The sequence below is a fragment of the Pseudophryne corroboree genome, chromosome 4 (genome assembly GCF_028390025.1).
Source record: "Pseudophryne corroboree isolate aPseCor3 chromosome 4, aPseCor3.hap2, whole genome shotgun sequence".
NCBI lineage: Eukaryota > Metazoa > Chordata > Amphibia > Anura > Myobatrachidae > Pseudophryne > Pseudophryne corroboree.
In genome coordinates this window covers 469,273,601-469,291,206 of record NC_086447.1, presented here as the reverse complement: position 1 = coordinate 469,291,206, position 17,606 = coordinate 469,273,601, and the positions used below count along the sequence as shown (strand labels likewise).

Sequence of the window (17,606 nt, the reverse complement as noted above, 5' to 3'; positions counted from 1 at the left end):
TTGCTTGCTGAAGTTACATGTTGCATATACCATATTGTGTGTGTACATTCCTTGCAGTTATGTCTAACAAGAGCAGGGTAGAAAAACAAGCTGGGACACCGGCTTTACTGTCATGCAGGACATGTAATACAGAGGTTTTACCTCAGGATTTAATGCAGGATGGCCAATGCATTAATTTCTCGGCACCCCCAGGTCCCTCAGCACCTCCTGCTTCTGTACAAGAGTCCCCATGGGCTTACTTTTCATATATGCTGGCAAAATTAGTAGATCAAAGGGCAACCTAAGTAGTGGCTCCCCTTATGGGTTTTCCACAGCCATATCAGGCTTTACCTCAGGCAGTTCAGCCATTACAGGGCTTACCACATACATTACAGCCTGTTTATCAGCCTATGGGGTATATGCAATTGCAGTCGAATTGCGGTCGAATTTCAGAAATAGTCGAATTCCGGAACTTTTTCGCCCCAAAAATAAATTCGCCTATGCAGTACAGTACTTTTTCGCAAAAAAACGGACATTCAAAATTCGACTTTAGGAAATTCGACTTTTTCCGCATTCGACTTTTCTGCAATGGTACAAATGCTGCAATTCGCCCCAAGCATATTCAATTCAAGTTTGGAAATTCGACAGCAGTGCTTTTCGACCGCAAATTCGACTATTTCAGTCCGCCTCAGTTGGCTGGCGGGATCTAAAAAAAAATTTTTAGTACATGATTTTTTTTAATATTTGAGGATTGCTAGTAGCATATCTATTTATATTTGAAAGGATTATCTACTTGGTTTGTCTTTTTTTGCTTCACAAGTATTATTTAATTGATTTTTTAAAGGATTTTTTTTCTTCAATCTCCTGAGGGAAATTTACCCATGATTCCACAGTTTTACCCAGGATACACTTCTGCAAAGCCCCTCCTATCTCCTCACTCCCAGGTTTGAGACTACAGGGAGAAGGAGCCATTTTACAGTCAGCTCTGTGGAATCGTTTTTTTTAGGAAAATTCCAGCGTTTTAAAACACATTCCTATTTTTGTACTGACTACAATGATGGAGCCTTTTTCTGACCAGATTGTGATGTTCATGCTGGCTGCAAGCATGATGGAGGAAGAAAGTGCTGATGAACATCAGGATCCAGGTCAGCAAATGTCTGCATTGGGTGAGCCAGTATTGCGGGTTTCATTTCCACGTCCACGCCAGTATCGCACTAGGCGTGAACTGGAGGATCTCAGCGAGTTCGAGGTGATACAAAATTATCGCTTATCGACTCGCGACATATATTCGCTGTACGCTCTGTTGGAGGCCGACTTGGAACCTCGGGCACGGACAAATCGTGCAATCAGCGGTTTTCAGAAACTGCTGGGGACGTTACATTTTTTGGCGTCAGGCACATTCCAGCCTACACTGTCTCAAACATGCGGTTTTTCACAGTCGACACTGTCGCGCTGTATAACCCAGGTCATTAGGGCTTTCCGCAAATTGACGATCCAGTACATCACATTTCCAGAGACGGACAGCGAATGTCGTGAGATAAAATTAGGCTTTTTCAATAAATACAAATTTCCCAATGTGCTGGGCGCGATTGACTGTACCCACGTGCAGATCAGACCGCCACGGAATTCGGAGGAATGTTTTCGGAACCGAAAACAGTTCCATTCCCTGAACGTGCAGGCGGTCTGTGATGTAAACATGAGATTTTTGAACATTTTTGTGGGATTTCCTGGATCATCTCACGACTCCTTCATCCTAAGCCAGTCATCGCTGTTTGACAAGTTTGAAACAGGAAACATGCCTGGTGGCTGGCTGTTAGGTATATATTTCAATTTTTTTGATTTTTATTATTTTTTTTTTTTTTTTTACAAGTACCTAACATTTTTTTTATATTTTCTATAGGCGATGCGGGTTATCCAAACAAACCGTGGCTCTTGACCCCATTGTCTAATCCTGTCGGTAGAGCAGAAAAACGTTACCAAGAGACACACATTGCATCGAGGCAAATAATTGAACGTGCCTTCGGTGTACTTAAAAGCCGGTTTCGATGTTTAGACACTTCCGGCGGTGCTCTTTTGTACTCACCGGCGAAGGTTTGCGGCATGGTAAATGCATGTTGTATTTTACACAACATATGTGTCGCAAACCGTTTGCCGGTGACTCTTCGTCGCAGTGCTTTCCGACGCGGGAACCGGTCTTCTGCTCTACCGGCGGGTATGGACGAAGGAGAGGATTCCCGGCGGACATTGATCCAAAATTATTTTGCAGTTGCCTGTGAGTATACTGACAACATTTGTATTATCGTGTAAACTGACATTGGAATATTTTTAAAAAAACCTCTTCATTTATGTATTTCAGAGTTTTACATCCTGTTGATGTATATCCCCAGGCCATGTTTGTACAGTTCGTTACCCCCTGTTTTATCCTGTTGTTGGGTTACCGCAAATATTTGATCCTTTTATCCAACTCTACCATGGGCGACCTACTGGTGATGTGGACCTGACCCTCCGCCATGTAGCAGACAACCCCCCCTCAGGTGAGATGTATTGCCCAAAACTCCCTTGTCCAAAATCACCCCGACATGTCCAAAGTGCAGCCCTCCGGCATTTGCAAGACTGCACATCCAAACATTCCCTGAAACAGCAATGCTAGTCAGGGAATGTTTGGATGTGTAGTGATGCAAGTGCAGGAGGGTTGCATTTGGGCCGCTGTAACCCGCTTGTGTTGTGTGGACTGTTGTATGTACCTCTTTTTTCCAGTCCCAGGGTGACACTATCACCCATATCTGGAAGCTCAAACTGTTCTCTTCCACAGGTCCTGCGATGTATCTTCCCAAGTGGCGTGGATGTGAAGAGACACGACATTTCAACTGATGTTCCATGGGCGACCTACTGGTGATGTGGACCTGACCCTCCGCCATGTAGCAGACAACCCCCCCTCAGGTGAGATGTATTGCCCAAAACTCCCTTGTCCAAAATCACCCCGACATGTCCAAAGTAGAGATGAGCGCCTGAAATTTTTCGGGTTTTGTGTTTTGGTTTTGGGTTCGGTTCCGCGGCCGTGTTTTGGGTTCGAACGCGTTTTGGCAAAACCTCACCGAATTTTTTTTGTCGGATTCGGGTGTGTTTTGGATTCGGGTGTTTTTTTCAAAAAACACTAAAAAACAGCTTAAATCATAGAATTTGGGGGTCATTTTGATCCCAAAGTATTATTAACCTCAAAAACCATAATTTACACTCATTTTCAGTCTATTCTGAATACCTCACACCACACAATATTATTTTTAGTCCTAAAATTTGCACCGAGGTCGCTGTGTGAGTAAGATAAGCGACCCTAGTGGCCGACACAAACACCGGGCCCATCTAGGAGTGGCACTGCAGTGTCACGCAGGATGTCCCTTCCAAAAAACCCTCCCCAAACAGCACATGACGCAAAGAAAAAAAGAGGCGCAATGAGGTAGCTGTGTGAGTAAGATTAGCGACCCTAGTGGCCGACACAAACACCTGGCCCATCTAGGAGTGGCACTGCAGTGTCACGCAGGATGTCCCTTCCAAAAAACCCTCCCCAAACAGCACATGACGCAAAGAAAAAAAGAGGCGCAATGAGGTAGCTGACTGTGTGAGTAAGATAAGCGACCCTAGTGGCCGACACAAACACCGGGCCCATCTAGGAGTGGCACTGCAGTGTCACGCAGGATGTCCCTTCCAAAAAACCCTCCCCAATCAGCACATGATGCAAAGAAAAAGAAAAGAAAAAAGAGGTGCAAGATGGAATTGTCCTTGGGCCCTCCCACCCACCCTTATGTTGTATAAACAAAACAGGACATGCACACTTTAACCAACCCATCATTTCAGTGACAGGGTCTGCCACACGACTGTGACTGATATGACGGGTTGGTTTGGACCCCCCCCAAAAAAGAAGCAATTAATCTCTCCTTGCACAAACTGGCTCTACAGAGGCAAGATGTCCACCTCATCTTCACCCTCCGATATATCACCGTGTACATCCCCCTCCTCACAGATTATCAATTCGTCCCCACTGGAATCCACCATCTCAGCTCCCTGTGTACTTTGTGGAGGCAATTGCTGCTGGTCAATGTCTCCGCGGAGGAATTGATTATAATTCATTTTAATGAACATCATCTTCTCCACATTTTCTGGATGTAACCTCGTACGCCGATTGCTGACAAGGTGAGCGGCGGCACTAAACACTCTTTCGGAGTACACACTTGTGGGAGGGCAACTTAGGTAGAATAAAGCCAGTTTGTGCAAGGGCCTCCAAATTGCCTCTTTTTCCTGCCAGTATAAGTACGGACTGTGTGACGTGCCTACTTGGATGCGGTCACTCATATAATCCTCCACCATTCTATCAATGTTGAGAGAATCATATGCAGTGACAGTAGACGACATGTCCGTAATCGTTGTCAGGTCCTTCAGTCCGGACCAGATGTCAGCATCAGCAGTCGCTCCAGACTGCCCTGCATCACCGCCAGCGGGTGGGCTCGGAATTCTGAGCCTTTTCCTCGCACCCCCAGTTGCGGGAGAATGTGAAGGAGGAGATGTTGACAGGTCGCGTTCCGCTTGACTTGACAATTTTGTCACCAGCAGGTCTTTCAACCCCAGCAGACCTGTGTCTGCCGGAAAGAGAGATCCAAGGTAGGCTTTAAATCTAGGATCGAGCACGGTGGCCAAAATGTAGTGCTCTGATCTCAACAGATTGACCACCCGTGAATCCTTGTTAAGCGAATTAAGGGCTGCATCCACAAGTCCCACATGCCTAGCGGAATCGCTCCCTTTTAGCTCCTTCTTCAATGCCTCCAGCTTCTTCTGCAAAAGCCTGATGAGGGGAATGACCTGACTCAGGCTGGCAGTGTCTGAACTGACTTCACGTGTGGCAAGTTCAAAGGGCATCAGAACCTTGCACAACGTTGAAATCATTCTCCACTGCACTTGAGACAGGTGCATTCCACCTACTATATCGTGCTCAATTGTATAGGCTTGAATGGCCTTTTGCTGCTCCTCCAACCTCTGAAGCATATAGAGGGTTGAATTCCACCTCGTTACCACTTCTTGCTTCAGATGATGGCAGGGCAGGTTCAGTAGTTTTTGGTGGTGCTCCAGTCTTCTGTACGTGGTGCCTGTACGCCGAAAGTGTCCCGCAATTTTTCTGGCCACCGACAGCATCTCTTGCACGCCCCTGTCGTTTTTTAAAAAATTCTGCACCACCAAATTCAAGGTATGTGCAAAACATGGGACGTGCTGGAATTTGCCCATATTTAATGCACACACAATATTGCTGGCGTTGTCCGATGCCACAAATCCACAGGAGAGTCCAATTGGGGTAAGCCATTCCGCGATGATCTTCCTCAGTTGCCGTAAGAGGTTTTCAGCTGTGTGCGTATTCTGGAAAGCGGTGATACAAAGCGTAGCCTGCCTAGGAAAGAGTTGGCGTTTGCGAGATGCTGCTACTGGTGCCGCCGCTGCTGTTCTTGCGGCGGGAGTCCATACATCTACCCAGTGGGCTGTCACAGTCATATAGTCCTGACCCTGCCCTGCTCCACTTGTCCACATGTCCGTGGTTAAGTGGACATTGGGTACAACTGCATTTTTTAGGACACTGGTGAGTCTTTTTCTGACGTCCGTGTACATTCTCGGTATCGCCTGCCTAGAGAAGTGGAACCTAGATGGTATTTGGTAACGGGGGCACACTGCCTCAATAAATTGTCTAGTTCCCTGTGAACTAACGGCGGATACCGGACGCACGTCTAACACCAACATAGTTGTCAAGGACTCAGTTATCCGCTTTGCAGTAGGATGACTGCTGTGATATTTCATCTTCCTCGCAAAGGACTGTTGAACAGTCAATTGCTTACTGGAAGTAGTACAAGTGGGCTTACGACTTCCCCTCTGGGATGACCATCGACTCCCAGCGGCAACAACAGCAGCGCCAGCAGCAGTAGGCGTTACACGCAAGGATGCATCGGAGGAATCCCAGGCAGGAGAGGACTCGTCAGAATTGCCAGTGACATGGCCTGCAGGACTATTGGCATTCCTGGGGAAGGAGGAAATTGACACTGAGGGAGTTGGTGGGGTGGTTTGCGTGAGCTTGGTTACAAGAGGAAGGGATTTACTGGTCAGTGGACTGCTTCCGCTGTCACCCAAAGTTTTTGAACTTGTCACTGACTTATTATGAATGCGCTGCAGGTGACGTATAAGGGAGGATGTTCCGAGGTGGTTAACGTCCTTACCCCTACTTATTACAGCTTGACAAAGGGAACACACGGCTTGACACCTGTTGTCCGCATTTCTGGTGAAATACCTCCACACCGAAGAGCTGATTTTTTTGGTATTTTCACCTGGCATGTCAACGGCCATATTCCTCCCACGGACAACAGGTGTCTCCCCGGGTGCCTGACTTAAACAAACCACCTCACCATCAGAATCCTCCTGGTCAATTTCCTCCCCAGCGCCAGCAACACCCATATCCTCCTCATCCTGGTGTACTTCAACACTGACATCTTCAATCTGACTATCAGGAACTGGACTGCGGGTGCTCCTTCCAGCACTTGCAGGGGGCGTGCAAATGGTGGAAGGCGCATGCTCTTCACGTCCAGTGTTGGGAAGGTCAGGCATCGCAACCGACACAATTGGACTCTCCTTGTGGATTTGGGATTTCGAAGAATGCACAGTTCTTTGCTGTGCTGCTTTTGCCAGCTTGAGTCTTTTCATTTTTCTAGCGAGAGGCTGAGTGCTTCCATCCTCATGTGAAGCTGAACCACTAGCCATGAACATAGGCCAGGGCCTCAGCCGTTCCTTGCCACTCCGTGTGGTAAATGGCATATTGGCAAGTTTACGCTTCTCCTCCGACAATTTTATTTTAGGTTTTGGAGTCCTTTTTTTACTGATATTTGGTGTTTTGGATTTGACATGCTCTGTACTATGACATTGGGCATCGGCCTTGGCAGACGACGTTGCTGGCATTTCATCGTCTCGGCCATGACTAGTGGCAGCAGCTTCAGCACGAGGTGGAAGTGGATCTTGATCTTTCCCTAATTTTGGAACCTCAACATTTTTGTTCTCCATATTTTAATAGGCACAACTAAAAGGCACCTCAGGTAAACAATGGAGATGGATGGATTGGATACTAGTATACAATTATGGACGGGCTGCCGAGTGCCGACACAGAGGTAGCCACAGCCGTGAACTACCGCACTGTACTGTGTCTGCTGCTAATATATAGACTGGTTGATAAAGAGATAGTATACTCGTAACTAGTATGTATGTATAAAGAAAGAAAAAAAAACCACGGTTAGGTGGTATATACAATTATGGACGGGCTGCCGAGTGCCGACACAGAGGTAGCCACAGCCGTGAACTACCGCACTGTACTGTGTCTGCTGCTAATATATAGACTGGTTGATAAAGAGATAGTATACTCGTAACTAGTATGTATGTATAAAGAAAGAAAAAAAAACCACGGTTAGGTGGTATATACAATTATGGACGGGCTGCCGAGTGCCGACACAGAGGTAGCCACAGCCGTGAACTACCGCACTGTACTGTGTCTGCTGCTAATATATAGACTGGTTGATAAAGAGATAGTATACTCGTAACTAGTATGTATGTATAAAGAAAGAAAAAAAAAGCCACGGTTAGGTGGTATATACAATTATGGACGGGCTGCCGAGTGCCGACACAGAGGTAGCCACAGCCGTGAACTACCGCACTGTACTGTGTCTGCTGCTAATATAGACTGGTTGATAAAGAGATAGTATACTCGTAACTAGTATGTATGTATAAAGAAAGAAAAAAAAAACCACGGTTAGGTGGTATATACAATTATGGACGGGCTGCCGAGTGCCGACACAGAGGTAGCCACAGCCGTGAACTACCGCACTGTACTGTGTCTGCTGCTAATATATAGACTGGTTGATAAAGAGATAGTATACTCGTAACTAGTATGTATGTATAAAGAAAGAAAAAAAAACCACGGTTAGGTGGTATATACAATTATGGACGGGCTGCCGAGTGCCGACACAGAGGTAGCCACAGCCGTGAACTACCGCACTGTACTGTGTCTGCTGCTAATATATAGACTGGTTGATAAAGAGATAGTATACTCGTAACTAGTATGTATGTATAAAGAAAGAAAAAAAAACCACGGTTAGGTGGTATATACAATTATGGACGGGCTGCCGAGTGCCGACACAGAGGTAGCCACAGCCGTGAACTACCGCACTGTACTGTGTCTGCTGCTAATATATAGACTGGTTGATAAAGAGATAGTATACTCGTAACTAGTATGTATGTATAAAGAAAGAAAAAAAAACCACGGTTAGGTGGTATATACAATTATGGACGGGCTGCCGAGTGCCGACACAGAGGTAGCCACAGCCGTGAACTACCGCACTGTACTGTGTCTGCTGCTAATATAGACTGGTTGATAAAGAGATAGTATACTCGTAACTAGTATGTATGTATAAAGAAAGAAAAAAAAAACCACGGTTAGGTGGTATATACAATTATGGACGGGCTGCCGAGTGCCGACACAGAGGTAGCCACAGCCGTGAACTACCGCACTGTACTGTGTCTGCTGCTAATATAGACTGGTTGATAAAGAGATAGTATACTACTAATATTATATATACTGGTGGTCAGGTCACTGGTCACTAGTCACACTGGCAGTGGCACTCCTGCAGCAAAAGTGTGCACTGTTTAATTTTAATATAATATTATGTACTCCTGGCTCCTGCTATAACCTATAACTGGCACTGCAGTAGTGCTCCCCAGTCTCCCCCACAATTATAAGCTGTGTGAGCTGAGCAGTCAGACAGATATATAATATATATAGATGATGCAGCACACTGGCCTGAGCCTGAGCAGTGCACACAGATATGGTATGTGACTGACTGAGTCACTGTGTGTATCGCTTTTTTCAGGCAGAGAACGGATATATTAAATAAACTGCACTGTGTGTCTGGTGGTCACTCACTATATAATATATTATGTACTCCTGGCTCCTGCTATAACCTATAACTGGCACTGCAGTAGTGCTCCCCAGTCTCCCCCACAATTATAAGCTGTGTGAGCTGAGCAGTCAGACAGATATATATAATATTATATATAGATAATAGATGATGCAGCACACTGGCCTGAGCCTGAGCAGTGCACACAGATATGGTATGTGACTGAGTCACTGTGTGCTGTGTATCGCTTTTTTCAGGCAGAGAACGGATTATAAATAAAACTGGTGGTCACTATCAGCAAAACTCTGCACTGTACTGAGTACTCCTAATGCTCCCCAAAATTAGTAAATCAAGTGTCTCTCTAATCTATTCTAAACGGAGAGGACGCCAGCCACGTCCTCTCCCTATCAATCTCAATGCATGTGTGAAAATGGCGGCGACGCGCGGCTCCTTATATAGAATCCGAGTCTCGCGATAGAATCCGAGCCTCGCGAGAATCCGACAGCGTCATGATGACGTTCGGGCGCGCTCGGGTTAACCGAGCAAGGCGGGAAGATCCGAGTCGCTCGGACCCTTGAAAAAAAACATGAAGTTCTGGCGGGTTCGGATTCAGAGAAACCGAACCCGCTCATCTCTAGTCCAAAGTGCAACCCTCCGGCATTTGCAAGACTGCACATCCAAACATTCCCTGAAACAGCAATGCTAGTCAGGGAATGTTTGGATGTGTAGTGATGCAAGTGCCGGAGGGTTGCATTTGGGCCGCTGCAACCCGCTTGTGTTGTGTGGACTGTTGTATGTACCTCTTTTTTCCAGTCCCAGGGTGACACTATCACCCATATCTGGAAGCTCATACTGTTCTCTTCCACAGGTCTTCCGGTGTATCCTTCCTAAGTGGCGTGGATGTGAAGAGACACAGTTCCCCTGATGTTCCCTGGGCAATCTACTTACGTACAATTCAACTGCATTACAAATTTTAATAAAAACCACAGGAAACTTCTATTTTTAAAAGTTTATTGAAGAAAAATGTTATTTTTTAAATAAAGTTTGAAAGTTAATTAAAACAAAAAAGTAGTTTGTTCTTCTTTACATTCTTTTCTTGTGTATATAGATATCTGTGGGGAAAAGAAAAAAAGTATATTAAAGTAAAGACACACTAAATTCATGTTCATTTCTTTTCAATGAAAATTTGTGGAACAACACAGCCCAGCATGACCCATTGCTGGACTGTGTGGTTCTACAAAGGCATGCGGTTCAAAGTGAAATAGTGGCGTCAGTGGTCAGCACTTTGAAACGCTAACATTTGTGGAACAACACAGCCCAGCATGACCCATTGCTGGACTGTGTGGTTCTACAAAGGCATGCGGTTCAAAGTGAAATAGTGGCGTCAGTGGTCAGCACTTTGAAACGCTAACATTTGTGGAACAACACAGCCCAGCATGACCCATTGCTGGACTGTGTGGTTCTACAAAGGCATGCGGTTCAAAGTGAAATAGTGGCGTCAGTGGTCAGCACTTTGAAACGCTAACATTTGTGGAACAACACAGCCCAGCATGACCCATTGCTGGACTGTGTGGTTCTACAAAGGCATGCGGTTCAAAGTGAAATAGTGGCATCAGTGGTCAGCACTTTGAAACGCTAACATTTGTGGAACAACACAGCCCAGCATGACCCATTGCTGGACTGTGTGGTTCTACAAAGGCATGCGGTTCAAAGTGAAATAGTGGCGTCAGTGGTCAGCACTTTGAAACGCTAACATTTGTGGAACAACACAGCCCAGCATGACCCATTGCTGGACTGTGTGGTTCTACAAAGGCATGCGGTTCAAAGTGAAATAGTGGCGTCAGTGGTCAGCACTTTGAAACGCTAACATTTGTGGAACAACACAGCCCAGCATGACCCATTGCTGGACTGTGTGGTTCTACAAAGGCATGCGGTTCAAAGTGAAATAGTGGCGTCAGTGGTCAGCACTTTGAAACGCTAACATTTGTGGAACAACACAGCCCAGTATGACCCATTGCTGGACTGTGTGGTTCTACAAAGGCATGCGGTTCAAAGTGAAATAGTGGCGTCAGTGGTCAGCACTTTGAAACGCTAACATTTGTGGAACAACACAGCCCAGCATGACCCATTGCTGGACTGTGTGGTTCTACAAAGGCATGCGGTTCAAAGTGAAATAGTGGCGTCAGTGGTCAGCACTTTGAAACGCTAACATTTGTGGAACAACACAGCCCAGCATGACCCATTGCTGGACTGTGTGGTTCTACAAAGGCATGCGGTTCAAAGTTTCTTGAATAGATACATTGAAACATGGTTCTACTCACCTTGGTACGCACAACACGAACTTATGCCGTCCACTTCATTTTTCCCCACCAATCCTATGAATAAGTCAAAAACACAGACTAGTGAATAGTAAATTCACACAATGAAAGCCTACTGTACACCATTACAAAAAGGATTTTTGGAAGAAAAAAGTGGTATCAGAATAGCTCTTTGGCCCATCATACATGTAGCCACAAGGAGCTTTCATCCGTTACCACACGCGCCCGCATATGTATGCCTACACAAAGCTCCTTGGTAGTACCCGGTCACGGGTGGGGAAGCCCAACACAGAAAACAATAGTAAGAAAAAAAAAAAACTAATGGGAGGGGAAGAAAGGGATACATGAAAAACATTTATAAGTAAATAAAACAATACAACCGGGTTTATGGTGGAAGTCTGTCCGGATTATCTTCTTCCCCCTGATAGGGCGTGGATGTCCTGGGAGGCTGGGTAGTATGTTGACTGGGCCTCTGTGCCCATGCGGCTGAAGATTGTGTGGCCGGTGGTGGAGGCATCTGGGGGGTGGGGTACATCCCTGTATATCCCTGGTACATCTGTGACTGTCTGTACTGGGATGGGACTTGAGGAAGGGTACGAGGCGTCCTTGTGGCTTGCGACGGCGGATATGGTGGATCACCAGCGTGTTGATGAGCTGGTCCTGGGAGCTTATCATAGATCATCTGCAGTGTGGTTGCGATGACCTGTTGGCTGGATGAGGAGTGTCGATGACTCTCCGACATGTTTTTATTGCTTTCTGCCAGACATGAGCTGTTGTCCACGAGCCGGGTCATGGATTCGGCCAGAATGTGAAGTACGTTCATATTCTCCCTATGATCTTGCATTCTGACCTGTAGTATTGTGGCCGTGCTGTCGGAAAGAGTCTTCTGCAGTTCAAGCAGACTGTTTGACATCTTCTCCATTGTCCTCTCAATGTTGTCCAGTCTGCTTCCCACGACATTTGTGTACGTATCCTGGCGGGTCCCAATCTCCGATGCCAGGGTGTGAACCCTCTGAACAGTTGAGGGATTCTGCCCTTCCTGGATGTCTGCCACCACTTGGATTTGGGCAGCTGAAAAGAAAATCAGACAATATTATACACATTCATCATACATTTTTTTAAAGGCTCACAATTCAATTTACTCACACAGGGATGTAGCAACTGGAGCCTCCTGCACTTCCACCTCGTCATCCTCTGACGACTCCTGTAGGAGATCCGGCCTGAAGTAGGAACCAATCCCCGAAGCTAGTCCGCTGCTGGTCCGTGGCACCACTGTTTGCAAAATAATTTTTTTGGGAAAGTTAATAAACTTTACACAACTGCTGACCCCCCCCCCCCCTCCCACACACACACAAAATAAATACAAACCTTCTCCATCCTGTGATGCCGCTGCTCCAGGAGCTCCACTTGTCCTCGTTTCGGAAGACTTTTCAAGGGTCTGGTTGGATACGTCTGCACGGCTGTCCTCAAACCCAAGAAAAGTTTCGTCTGTTAACCCTGTAGACTCAAACAGATCGGGTGATGGGTCCAGAAGGGTTGTGTCTTGAGGCTCTTCAGTCACAGTCCCAGAGCTCCTGGAGAGACGACGATCTGGTGATGGCCTGCGCGCAGGAGCTGTAGTTTGGCGCCCATCTTGTGGTGTGGTCGCCGACGGTGTCTGGCGCACAGGTGATAGTCTGTGCGCTGACGTCGTCTGGTGCACAGGTGACAAACTGCGCGATGACGAACTGTGGCGCACAGGTGACGATCTGTGTGCTCGCGATGCTTGCGGCGCAGTTGATGGTCCGCGCGCTGCTGCTGATGCCTGCTGCACAGGTGACGGTCCGTGCGCTGGCGATGTCCTGTGCGCAGGTGATGTCCTCCGGGCAGGCCTGTCTGAAAAAAAAAAAAAAAAAAAAAGCACATTAGCACATACAAAAATTTTAAAGGGAAGTACAGCTCATGTGAATGTATTCTTACCATCAGACCTCCTTTTGGACGGCTTATCTCCCGCCTTCTTCCGTCTTCTGGGCGGTTCTTCCTCCTCGGGAAAGCCAGCAGGACGGCTAGAGTCCACACCTCCGCGAACTCCTTCGACCATGGCAGGGTTCATGCGCCTTCTAATAACATCCTCCCAGGGTAGCCACTTCAGGTTGAGAGCCGGGCCACCTCCCGTAGCTGTCTCATGTCGGCGCTGAATCCCCATCTTCTTCTTGGTCTGTCTGCGGCAATCACTGTACCGCTTCAAGCAATTTCTGGTGCTCCGGTGGTTTCCAGATATTGCAGTGACTTGACTCGCAATGGATTCCCAGATGCTTCGCTTTGTCCTAGCTGCTGTTGTCTGTGCCCTTGGTCCATACAAAACGTCGTAGGACCTGTCGACGCAATCCACTAGGGTACAGTTTTCCGCCTCAGTGTATCTGGGTCCACGCGGCTTTTTCGGTCCTGCATCTTCACCAGAGGCTTCCTCCTCCGACTGCTCCTCTGGCTGGCTACTTGCCTTTAGGGATTAAAAAAAAAAAAAAAAATTTTAATAAGATCGGTATGTACCTGTGAGTGTCAGTATCCCTGGCATTGCGCACATATTCCAGTAGGTGTGCATGGCATTGCACAAACTACAGTGGGTAAAGTTTGATGCTATATGTGTCTGCAGGTGTGGTTAGTACCTTTCTACTAGGCTTTTTCTTGGACTTCTCATGGGCCCTTGACAACCGCGGCTGGTCACTACATGCCTGGTCGGTCGTATCCGCCTCCTGGGTTGGCTCCCACTCCTCGTTGCTATGCAGGGATAGATCCGAGGGTGTGGGGGAAGGGGCAGATCGGGTCTGCTTGTCCTTTGACATCTCTGTTATAAAATAAAATAAAAATAAAATAAACATACATACATACATACATGTATAAATGGCTGACCCACACAAAATGGCTGACCCACACAAAATGGCTGACCACACAAAATGGCTGACCCACACAAAATGGCGACCAGACTGTCGACCAAACTTGCTCCAAATCACCCCAAACTGGCCAGAAAGCATCCCAGCACACTCAGGAGGTACACCACAGCTAAATTAGGAGGGAAAACACATGTTTGCCAAACAGCCGACAGCACATGTCGACCAGACTGTCGACCAAACTTGCTCCAAATCACTCCAAAATGGCCAGAAAGCATCCCAGCACACTCAGGAGGTACACCACAGCTAAATGAGGAGGGAAAACACATGTTTGCCAAACAGCCGACAGCACATGTCGACCAGACTGTCGACCAAACTTGCTCCAAATCACTCCAAAATGGCCAGAAAGCATCCCAGCACACTCAGGAGGTACACCAATGCTAAATTAGGAGGGAAAACACATGTTTGCCAAACAGCCGACAGCACATGTCGACCAGACTGTCGACCAAACTTGCTCCAAATCACTCCAAAATGGCCAGAAAGCATCCCAGCACACTCAGGAGGTACACCAATGCTAAATGAGGAGGGAAAACACATGTTTGCCAAACAGTCCACAGCACATGTCGACCAGGCTGTCGACCAAACTTGCTCCAAATCACCCCAAAATGGCCAGAAAGCATCCCAGCACACTCAGGAGGTACACCAATGCTAAATGAGGAGGGAAAACACATGTTTGCCAAACAGTCCACAGCACATGTCGACCAGGCTGTCGACCAAACTTGCTCCAAATCACCCCAAAATGGCCAGAAAGCATCCCAGCACACTCAGGAGGTACACCACAGCTAAATTAGGAGGGAAAACACATGTTTGCCAAACAGCCGACAGCACATGTCGACCAGACTGTCGACCAAACTTGCTCCAAATCACTCCAAAATGGCCAGAAAGCATCCCAGCACACTCAGGAGGTACACCACAGCTAAATGAGGAGGGAAAACACATGTTTGCCAAACAGCCGACAGCACATGTCGACCAGACTGTCGACCAAACTTGCTCCAAATCACTCCAAAATGGCCAGAAAGCATCCCAGCACACTCAGGAGGTACACCAATGCTAAATTAGGAGGGAAAACACATGTTTGCCAAACAGCCGACAGCACATGTCGACCAGACTGTCGACCAAACTTGCTCCAAATCACTCCAAAATGGCCAGAAAGCATCCCAGCACACTCAGGAGGTACACCAATGCTAAATGAGGAGGGAAAACACATGTTTGCCAAACAGTCCACAGCACATGTCGACCAGGCTGTCGACCAAACTTGCTCCAAATCACCCCAAAATGGCCAGAAAGCATCCCAGCACACTCAGGAGGTACACCAATGCTAAATGAGGAGGGAAAACACATGTTTGCCAAACAGTCCACAGCACATGTCGACCAGGCTGTCGACCAAACTTGCTCCAAATCACCCCAAAATGGCCAGAAAGCATCCCAGCACACTCAGGAGGTACACCAATGCTAAATGAGGAGGGAAAACACATGTTTGCCAAACAGTCCACAGCACATGTCGACCAGGCTGTCGACCAAACTTGCTCCAAATCACCCCAAAATGGCCAGAAAGCATCCCAGCACACTCAGGAGGTACACCAATGCTAAATGAGGAGGGAAAACACATGTTTGCCAAACAGTCCACAGCACATGTCGACCAGGCTGTCGACCAAACTTGCTCCAAATCACCCCAAAATGGCCAAAAAACATCCCAGCACACTCAGGAGGTACACCAATGCTAATAGAAGACCCAAAAAGTCATTTAAAGAATAAAAAAAAAACGTGAAAAACTACCCCAAAACACAAGTCTCTACCAAAAAATGCAGCAACACAAGCAAGGGGCTATACACATACCTGCACACATGCACACATACACAAACACCCCATGTACACCTCATGGCAACCCCCACTACACAAACACATACATGCAACACCAGACACACATGTGGTACTTACCTACAAATGTTGTAAAAGCTCCTAAAATGGCTCTCCTCCGGGGTAACAGGAATCCTCCTGACTGTCCTGGAATAAAGCCTGCTGGGGTGTCCAAACGATATCCACAGCAAACAACCAAATTGCTAGCTCTGCACCTCCTCACACCTCTCTGCAGGTTCACAAAATGGCTGCAGAGCACGCAGCAAACAAGCCCTAATAAAGGGCTGCTTTCGGCGGGAAGGCGAATTCGGGACGCCCACTACTCGCCGATTGGCCGTTATCCGCCTGGGGGTGGGTCGAATCCGTTTTACATTGCATATGGTGAATTCAGGGTCCCGGCGACAGGGCTGCGGCTGGCGAGTGCGGGCGAATTTTACAGGGGCGGATTAAATGACGCGATTCGCCCGCTATTGCATATACCCCTATAACTGCCCCACCTCTCCATCCACCATGCTCGAGGTATTTGCCAACTCTGTACAGCAGGGGTGGCCAACCAGTCAGAGGCAAAGAGCCAGAAAAGATCTGTAGTCAAGGGTAAGAGCCAGTATCGGCGCGCGCTCAAAAATGGGGGCGTGGCCTAGTTTTCACAAAGCCACACCCCATTTTGTGCGCACACCTTTCGTTATGACGTTTGTAGGAGTATGACCTTCTGTCATAACTCAGTTTTTAGTTTTGTTGTACAGTGCCACATACATATAAAATTTTAAAAAAATGGGTGCCTCCACACTGCCAGAAACATATGTCCCCACAGTGCCAGATACATATATGCCCCACAGCGCCAGATACATATATGCCTCACAGTGCCAGATACACATTTCCCCCCAGTGCCAGATATGCCCCCAGTGCCAGATATACATGTCCCCACAGTGCCAGATATATATTAGTGATGAGCACCGGAAATTTTTCGGGTTTTGTGTTTTGGTTTTGGGTTCGGTTCCGCGGCCGTGTTTTGGGTTCGAACGCGTTTTGGCAAAACCTCACCGAATTTTTTTTGTCGGATTCGGGTGTCAGCTTAAATCATAGAATTTGGGGGTCATTTTGATCCCAAAGTATTATTAACCTCAATAACCATAATTTCCACTCATTTTCAGTCTATTCTGAACACCTCACACCTCACAATATTATTTTTAGTCCTAAAATTTGCACCGAGGTTGCTGGATGGCTAAGCTAAGCGACCCAAGTGGCCGACACAAACACCTGGCACATCTAGGAGTGGCACTGCAGTGTCACGCAGGATGGCCCTTCCAAAAAACACTCCCCAAACAGCACATGACGCAAAGAAAAAAAGAGGCGCAATGAGGTAGCTGTGTGAGTAAGCTAAGCGACCCTAGTGGCCGACACAAACACCTGGCCCATCTAGGAGTGGCACTGCAGTGTCACGCAGGATGGCCCTTCAAAAAAACACTCCCCAAACAGCACATGACGCAAAGAAAAAAAAAGAGGCGCAATGAGGTAGCTGTGTGAGTAAGCTAAGCGACCCTAGTGGCCGACACAAACACCTG

General features: G+C 47.1%; 1 protein-coding gene and 1 long non-coding RNA gene across 2 annotated transcripts in view; both read left to right on the top strand.

The window, feature by feature from the left end:
- Positions 1-17,606, top strand: part of MCHR2 (melanin concentrating hormone receptor 2) — a 516,813-nt gene that overhangs the window by 100,143 nt on the left and 399,064 nt on the right. The window lies entirely within an intron of this gene.
- Positions 1,283-2,795, top strand: LOC134911513 (uncharacterized). Its single transcript, XR_010176635.1, has 3 exons — positions 1,283-1,796; positions 1,880-2,251; positions 2,336-2,795. It is a non-coding gene; the product is annotated as an uncharacterized LOC134911513 (long non-coding RNA).